This window comes from Chrysemys picta, chromosome 7, assembly GCF_011386835.1.
Source record: "Chrysemys picta bellii isolate R12L10 chromosome 7, ASM1138683v2, whole genome shotgun sequence".
In the NCBI taxonomy this organism is placed as follows: Eukaryota; Metazoa; Chordata; order Testudines; family Emydidae; genus Chrysemys; species Chrysemys picta.
The window spans coordinates 55667316-55676818 of NC_088797.1; positions in this window are offsets into that span (position 1 = coordinate 55667316).

A 9503-nucleotide genomic window follows, 5' to 3' on the forward strand; every position below is an offset into this window, starting at 1 on the left:
TGGATACTATTAAGACAGGAGCACATTTATAACAGCCCTGTAGCAGGGTCGCTGCAGGGCCCTCTTGGCTCCTACCCCTCCTGTGCTGACAAAGTCACTCGGAGACCCTGGGGTTCAGTAACCACTGGTGCCGTTTATTTACAGGTTGTGCTCCCACCATGTTTTCACCATACACAGCTTGGGTTCTAGTGTCTGCACCCAGAAGGGAAGAGCTATCGCTCTGCTTCCACTGCCCCTTCCCTAGCTTCCTTCTGCCTAGCCTTTTATCAAGCCCCAGGCTAATTGGGCGGGCAGCTAAGTTTCCTGTAAGCTGTACGGCCACACAGCAGGCTGTAAAGGGCCTCACAGGCTGGGAGAGGTGCCCCTCCTTTGGCCTGACTCAGCCCAGGCCGACTGGAGCTGCTGCAGCCAGGGAGAGGCGTCTGTTTCAAGCCCACTCTTTGGGTCACTCAGTAGAATCCACGGCCTGCCTCAAAGTACACAGGGTAGATCTGAGTTAGGATTTCTCTTCCAAATTTAAAGTCGATCAGATAAGGAGATGAGTCTGCAGGGTAAGTCCCCTTTCCAAGCAGTCTGTCTCCACGGGTGGGACTACTCTATGTAAAGTGGGGGCAGAAGGACAGGGGTTGTAGTACACCAGTGCACTCTGTGGGTGGGAGGCATGAGATGCCCAGGATCAATGATTTGGAAAAGTTCCACGGGTCCTTTAACTGCCACCGGTCAAGGGTAGAATGAGTATCTGTTGAATGTCTCCCCTGACGTGCAGTTCAGCAGTCTCTCCCCTGTCCCCACTCATCCCTGCCTTGTCTGTTCTGACTCATCGATGAGATACCAAGACCTGGCATAGGACAGGAGTTCATCATGGCCATAGACGGAAGGGCAATAACCATAAAGTACATCTTTATATACAGCACGTACGCCCCTGCCCCAGCTTGGCCCAGCCCAGGCCCACTGGAACTGCCATGGCCCGGGAGAGGCACCTCTCCCCTGGCCCTGAGCTTCTATGGCGAGAGAGGACTGGGGGGATTCCTCTCTCCCTGGGGCAGCCTGCATCTGAAATCCCTCATCCCTGGCCCCATTCCAGAGCCCTCACCCCCCCCCGCACGCCAACCCTCTGCCCTAGCCCTGAGCCCCCTCCCACACTCCGAACCCCTTGGCCCCACCCCTACCACACATCACCTCCATATGGGTGCACATAAAATTCATTCTGCACATGGATGTAAAAAAATTAGAGGGAACACTGGCAGCTGTCTCCCATTCACCAATTAGGCACAAGTTTTTTTCTAGCCAGCTCCAATTTACTTCCCTTAATGGGAGCTTGCATGACAGAGGAATGAGTCAGCAGTTCTTGTTCTGCACACTGTCACAAGCCTGATATTATATTATTTTAATATAATTTAGATGGAATGTGAGAATGTGACTTTCTGCTTCTTGGCTCATGGTCCTAATGTGGCTGCAGAAAAAGTCCTCAAACCTTGCATTCTCAGCTATTGTCACTACGAAGTAGCTTTTAAGCCTTGAAGTAATTTATCACACAAAAAATTATCTGGTTAAATTACAGTTAAAGTTGCAATTCCAACCCCTCCCCCCACACACATACAACATCCAGCGCATGATTGAACAGCAACAAACATTAAAAATGTGGAAACCATATTAAGATTAAATATGTATATCAGGCTCAATCACAGACGCATTCCTGCTACCCTGGGGAGGCCACCTGCTGTACACCTTTCCCCTGTTCCCTCTTGTGCACAGGGACGGGGCAAAGATAATTCTGGTGGCACCAGCGTGGCCTCGACAACACTGGTACACCATGCTCCTGGAACTGTCAGTGGTCGCCCCAATCACATTGCCACTCCTTCCCAAACTGATCACCATAGTGGTCTTCATCACCCCCGACCTGCAATCCCTCCACCTCACAGCTTTGAAGCTTTATGGCTGAACCCCATGGAACTTCTGTGCTCAGAACAGGTAAGAGAGGTCCTACTCGGCAGCAGGAAGCCCTCCACTAGAGCCACATAGCTGGCAAAGTGGAAAAGATTTACTTGTTGGTGTGACCAGCGTCGTGCACCTCCTCTTCAGGCACCAGTACCTCTCATCTTAGAGTATCTTCTGCACCTGAAACAGCAAGGCCTGGCAGCATCCTCCATAAAGGTACACCTCGCTGCTATCTCAGTTTCCCACCAGGGAGCATCTAGGCGCTCTGTCTTCACCAACCCTATGGTTTGCTGGTTCCTCAAGGGTTTGGAACATCTACATCCCCAGATCAGACAGCCTGTCCCCGTGTGGGACCATATCCTGGTCTTCTCCAGGCTAATGGCGCCCCCATTTGAACCGCGGGCGACTTGCTTCCTTCTCTATCTGTCGTGGAAGATAGCCTTCCTGGTCGCCATTACATCAGCAAGGAGGGTGTCTAAGTTAAAGGCGCTTACCTCAGACCCAACTTATACGGTTTTCCACAGGGATAAGGTGCAACTCAGATCTCATCCAGCCTTTCTTCCTAAGGTTGTGTCACACTTCCACACTAGTCAGGACATTTTTCTACCTGTTTTTTATCCTAAGCCTCGTGCCAGTAGCTGTGAGCTCCCTGGATGTTCAGCAAGCAGTAGGCTTTTACATCGAGCGCACTAAGCCGTTCAGAAAGTCGAACCAGTTCATAGCGGTGGCAGAACGGATGAAAGGACTCCCGGTCTCATCTCAGAGAATATCTCCCTGGATCATGTCATGCATCCGCACGTGCTACAAGCTGGCCAAAATACCAGCCCCGGTACTTATGGCACACTCCATGAGAGCTCAGGCCTCATCAGTGGCGTTCCTGGCCCGGGTCCCAATACAAGAAATCTGCAGGGCAGCAACTTGGTCCTCAATACATACGTTCACCTCTCATTACGCCATTGTCCAGCACGCCAGAGATGATGCAGCTTTTGGCAGAGCGGTGCTCCAATCAGCGACTCCATAACTCCAACCCTACCGCCTAGGAAAGGCTTGGGAGTCACCTCATTGAAATCGATCTGAGCAATCACTCAAAGAAGAAAAAACAGTTACTCACCTTCTCATAACTGACTGCAATATCCCTCCGCACATGAGGGTAGCTATTGTTGCTAGCATGTCATAGACTCATAGACTCATAGACTTTAAGGTCAGAAGGGACCAGTATGATCATCTAGTCTGACCTCCCGCATGATGCGGGCCACAAAAGCTGACCCACCCCCTTCCCTTGACTCAGCTGTTGAAGTCCCCAAATCCTGTGATTTAAGGACTTCAAGTCGCAGAGAATCCTCCAGCTAGCGACCCCCGCCCCATGCCGCACTTCATGTGGGCCATATACCATTAGCATTGAGTAACTTATCTTGTATTTCTTTAATAGAACTAGTAATAGAGTGTTTCCTTATGTGTATGCAGATTTATCATAAACATTTTCCCTGACTCTTCTTCAAAGTTCTCTAAATGCAATTGTTTTGCTTTAAAACCAGCTTTAATGAGCCTCTTTCAATAGATTTTTTCCCCTGTATTTTACATTCATTTTCAGTGCTGTAAGAATCATCCTCTTTTGTATTGCAGTCACATAGTGATGAACTTGCAAAAATTGAATGAAAGGAACTATATTTCTTGTTGCTTTACATGACGTAACTTCTCCACTCTCTTACACTGTGGCATTCTCCCAAGTCTTGTTTTTAGCTCTCGAAGTCCTTTGTACACTTATCTACTTCCAAGCTACCCATAGTAGTAAAAGGAGAGATTGGATTGGCTGTAACTGCCACAGTGTCTCTGGTCTAATACGGGTGTGGATTATCAACAGTGTTTGAGGTACATCTGTCGTGTAATAAGTAGTGCCTAAACTCTTCCCTACAGTGCCTAGCCTGAATAACATAGCTGGCTGCAGGGGAAACGCTGCAGATGGAAGGAGGGGAAGGAATTCTCCCTCTTAGGCTGAAAAGCTGTTGTCATTTCTGCTCCAGGCTAATAACTGTCAAGCCCCAGAGCTCCCCTTAGGCCTGGTCCACACTAACCCCCCACTTTGAACTAAGATACGCAACTTCAGGTACGTGAATAACGTAGCTGAAGTTGAAGTACCTTAGTTCGAACTTACCGCGGGTCCAGAAGCGGCAGGCAGGCTCCCCCGTCGACTCCGTGTACTCCTCTCATGGAGCAGGAGTAGTGGCGTCGACGGCAAGCACTTCCGGGATCGATTTATCACATCTAGACAAGACGCGATAAATCGAACCCAGAAGATCGATTGCTTACCGCCGGACCCGGAGGTAAGTATAGACGTACCCTTAGAATCATAGAAGATTAGGGTTGGAAGAGACCTCAGGAGGTCATCTAGTCCAGCTAGGGTACCCAGATAGCAAGTATGAAAAATTGGGACAGAGTGTGGGGGGGTAATAGCTGCCTGTATAAGAAAAAGCCCCAAATATTGGGACTGTCCCTATAAAATCGGGACATCTGGTCACCCTAAGACTCCCCTGCTCAAAGCAGGACCAACCCCAACTAAATTATCCCAGCCAAGGCTTTGTCAAGCCAGGCCTTAAAAACCTCTAAGGCTGGAGATTCCACCACCTTCCGAGGTAACCCATTCCAGTACTTCACTACCCTCCTAGTGAAATAGTGTTTCCTAATATCCAACCTAGACCTCCCCTACTGCAACTTGAGACCATTACTCCTTGTTCTGTCATCTGCCACCGTGAGAACAGCCGAGCTCCATCCTCTTTGGAACCCCCCTTCAGGTACTTGAAGGCTACTATCAAATCCCCCCTCACTCTTCTCTTCTGCATACTAAACAAGCCCAGTTCTTCTTTGAGTGATTGCTCATGTGTATTCCACAGTAGGTGTGTGTGCTCGCCACGTGCACTGGTGCCGGAAGTTTTTCCCTTATCAGTACCCGATTCACTGACTCCACCACCAAAGAGTTGGGTGCCGGGTGGGAGTACAGGTACTCATGTCCCTTAGCCGTGACAAAGTACTTCCTCTCTGCTTTCTTGGAGATTGGCGCCAAGGAAGCTGGGGATTGCCATAGGGCAGTTGATATGTTGGCTACCCTTTGGTGGAGAGGTAGGGCCACACGGCCCGGTGCCGAGGAGGACAGCACATTGAAAAGGGTGTCCGATGGCTCCTCCATCTCCTCAGCCTGGAGCTGGAGATTTGAGGCCACCCACTTGAGGAGCTCTTGAGGAGCTTTAAAGTCCTCCTGTAGGATGGGCGGAGGGGCCGCTATGGTTTCCTCCGGCACCAGCAAGGGGGCCGGGCCGGCTCCCAGGGCGTCGGGAGGTGCCGGTGGTTCGACCCCCAAGACTGAATCCGGGCCCGGTGCTGCCGGCTTGGTACCCGTCGACTTTTGACTCTGTCGAGGGGGGAACACTGAATGGGCCTGGGACGCTCCGGCTACCGACCAGGGTCTCGCTTGGGCGGGCAATTGTGGCCACAGTGCCCATTGACACCATTGCCCCTGCCACCGTGCCCCCTGCCACTCACCAGCTTGGGTGCCGAGCGGTGCAGGCTGCTCTTGAGGGGCGGGGTGGCTCAGGGACGGGCAGCTGGGTGCCGAGGCCGAGGTCGCCGTTGACCACAGGGTGCCGTAAGAGCGGTGGGAGCCTCTATGGTCGTGTTGGTGCCAACCTCAAGATCTGGACCTCGACGACGAGGAGCGGTACTCATCCAAGGTGCTGCTCTCGTAGTCATCCTGGCGGTCGTAGCTACAACGCTTCAGTGCTGGTAACACTCAAGGGGAGCTCCAAGCATGGTGTCTGGCGGAGCAGGCACTCAAACCCAAGTGTCTGTGATGATGGCGTCGGGATCTGCTCCTGTAGCTACGATTCGAGGAGGAGCGTCGACGCCGCTTGTCTCGGTGCCTGTGCCCCAGCTGGGGTGTGGAGGACCCTCGAGACTCCCGTGCGGGCAAGTGAGCCAGTCTGAGCGGAGTGGAGGGCTGATGCAAGCTATGTGAGGACCTCGTCGAACAGGTCAGCACACGGTCCTCAGAGCGCGGGCTGTGTCTTGCCAGGAAGGGCTGGTGTGCTCCCAACAGCGGCTTCCCTCGGGATCAGGGTCCCATCTCAGGCGGCGCACCCGGCACCGGAAGGGAGACGATGTCACGTGCAGCCTGTGCAGCCTCCGGCGTCGATGGCATTCTCACCGCGGGAGAGGCACTCGTGAACAGGACCGGGCTACTCCGCTCAGCGTTAGTCAGAGGTCTGGGTCCCGAGTGGGATTGTGGGCTGCCCAACTTGGGTTCGGCCTCATCCCTGTCCTTTTGTCAGCGCCGCTGAATCTTTCCCTGGTTCTTAGCAAGTGAGCGGTGCTGGCTGGTGGAGGGAGCCTCGCTCCGCACCGAGGACGCAGTGCCCGGTGCCGAGTCCAGTTGGCACGCCGGTGCCGGGGCCAGCACAGATTCCATTAGCAGGGCCCAAAGCCGGATATCTCTCTCTCGTTTGGTTCGAGGCTTGAACAATCTATAGATTTTACAGTGATCAGTTACATGGGTCTCGCCCAAGCAGCGGAGACACTGAGTGTGCGGGTCGCTTCTTGGCATAGAACTGCAACAGGAGTCACACGACTTGAAGCCTGGGGCACGGAGCATGCCCTGCACCAGGCAACTAACTAAAGAAGTTATCCAACTATTGGAGAAGACAAGTACTACTAAGGCTACTAGAAGAGCTACAGCAAGGCTGGAGCACAACCTTCCGACTAGCTTCACTAGCGGCAAGAAGGAACTGAGGGTGGGCAGTTCCCCTTATAGCACGATATAGAGGCGCCACTCCAGGGGTCACAGCGGTACTCCCCTCCTACGGGTACTGCTAAGGGAAAAACTTCTGGCACCGGTGTACGTGACGAGCACACACACCTACTGTGGAATACACCTGAGCAACACATCTCGAAGAACGCCAGTTACAGAACAGGTAACTGTCCTTTTCCTCAGCCTCTCCTCATAAGTCATGTGCCCCAGCCCCCTAATCATTTTTCTTGCCCTCCGCTGGACTCTCTCCAATTTGTCCACATCCCTTCTGTAGTGGGGGGACCAAAACTGGATGCAATACTCCAGGTGTGGCCGCACCAGTGCCGAATATAGGGGAATGATCACGTCCCTCGATCTGCTGGCAATGCTCCTACTAATACAGCCCAATATGCCGTTAGCCTTCTTGGCAACAAGGGCACATGCTGACTCATTCCAGTTTCTCGTCCACTGTAATCCCCAGGTTCTTTTCTGCAGAACTGCTGCTTAGCAGTCCATCCCCAGCCTGTAGTAGTGCATGGGATTCTTCCTTCCTATGTGCAGGACTCTGCACTTGTCCTTGTTGAACCTCATCAGATTTCTTTTGGCCCAATCCTCCAATTTGTCTAGGTCACTCTGGACCCTACCCCTACCCTCTAGTTTATCTACCTCTCCCACCAGCTTAGTGTCATCTTCACATAGTGCAGGACTGGAAGACCTTGAATAGCAGTGATTCTCCCATCAGAGCCCTGTTTCCAACCTCCTATCTGCCAATATGCAGGGGAGCCATGTGGGGCATGTGCATCCTCTGTATGACATCCCCAAATCATTCTCCCCCTTGTGCACACACCTGCATCAGTTGTGCTGTGAGAAGACCCTTCACAGCAGCAGAGGCAGCTGCAGGATTTGTCTATTATAAACATAATCTGATTTATAGACATTGTGTCTGTTATAATTTATAACTAGTGTTTTCTGTATATCTGAATGCTATAATGATTCTAATTCATTGGCTTTATATTCACTGCCTGGGCGGTATTATACTTATTGTTTGTGACCTTGAATAATAATCTCAGGTTCCACCTCTTAGGCCTGGTCTACACTACGACTTTAATTCGGATTTATCAGCTTTAATTCGAATTAACCCTGCAACCGTCCACACAACGACGCTATTTATTTCGATGTAAAGGGCCCTTTAAATCGATTTCTGTACTCCACCCCGACGAGCGGAGTAGTGCCAAAATCGATTTTAGCAATTCGAATTAGGGTTAGTGTGGCCGCAATTCGATGGTATTGGCCTCCGGGAGCTATCCCACAGTGCATCATTGTGACCGCTCTGGACAGCAATCTAAACTCGGATGCACTGGCCAGGTAGACAGGAAAAGCCCCACGAACATTTGAATTCCATTTCCTGTTTGCCCAGCGTGGAGAGCACAGGTGACCACAGATAGCTCATCAGCACAGGTAACCATGCAGGCTGATAATCGAAAAAGAGCACCAGCATGGACCGTACGGGAGGTACTGGATCTGATCGCTGTATGGGGAGAGGATTCAGTGCTTGCAGAACTTCGTTCTAAAAGACGAAATGCAAAAACTTTTGAAAAAATCTCCAAGGGCATGATGGAGAGAGGCCACAATAGGGACTCTGAGCAGTGCCGCGTGAAAGTCAAGGAGCTCAGACAAGCCTATCAAAAAACAAAGGAGGCAAACGGTCGCTCCGGGTCAGAGCCGCGGACATGCCGCTTCTACGCCGAGCTGCATGCAATTCTAGGGGGGGCTGCCACCACTACCCCACCTGTGTTCGTGGATTCTGGGTCGGGGATAGTCTCATCAGCAACGCCTGAGGATTCTGCCGATGGGGGAGAGGAGGAGGATGAGGATGAGCTTGCAGAGAGCACACAGCACTCCGTTCTCCCCAACAGCCAGGATCTTTTTATCACCCTGACTGAAGTACCCTCCCAAGCCTCCCAAGCCAGTACCCAAGACTCTGACCCCATGGAAGGGACCTCAGGTGAGTTTACCTTTTAAAATATAAAACTTGTTTTAAAAGCAAACGGTTTTTAATGATTACTTTGCCTGACTTTGCATTCGCGGTCAGTTCAGCTACTGGAAAAGTCTGTAGCTACTGGAAAAGTCTGTTAACGTGTATGGGGATGGAGCGGAAATCCTCCAGGGACATCTCCATGAAGCTCTCCTGGAGGTACTCCGAAAGCCTTGCCAGAAGGTTTCTGGGCAGTGCATCTTTATTCCCTCCTCCATGGTAGGACACTTGACCACGCCATGCTTGCAGCAAGTAATCTGGTATCATTGCCTGACAAAGCCTGGCAGCGTATGGTCCCGGTGTTTGCTGGCATTCAAGCAACATCCGTTCTTTATCTTGTTGTGTAATCCTCAGGAGAGTGATATCACTCCTGGTAACCTGGTTGAAATACGGGAACTTAATTAAGGGGACAGAGGTGGCCGTTCCTACTGGGATGTTTGCCTGTGGCGGAAAATAAATCCTTCCCTGCAATTAGCCAAGCGCAGATGGGAAATTGGCCCTGAGTTTTTCGCGTTTGGCTAGCAGGGATCTTCCCTGTTACCAGCCACGCGGTGGGGGGAGGGGTACCGTGATCATCCCAGAGAATTCATGGCGGGGGGGGGGGGGTTAGTTTGGTGCCTGCAGGGATCTTCCCTGATACCAGCCACGCGGTGGGGGGGAGGGGTACAGCGATCATCCCAGAGAATTCATGGCGAGGGGGGGGGTGGTTAGTTTGTTTTCTGGTGCTGCTGAATGTTAACAGAAAAACCGCAGCAC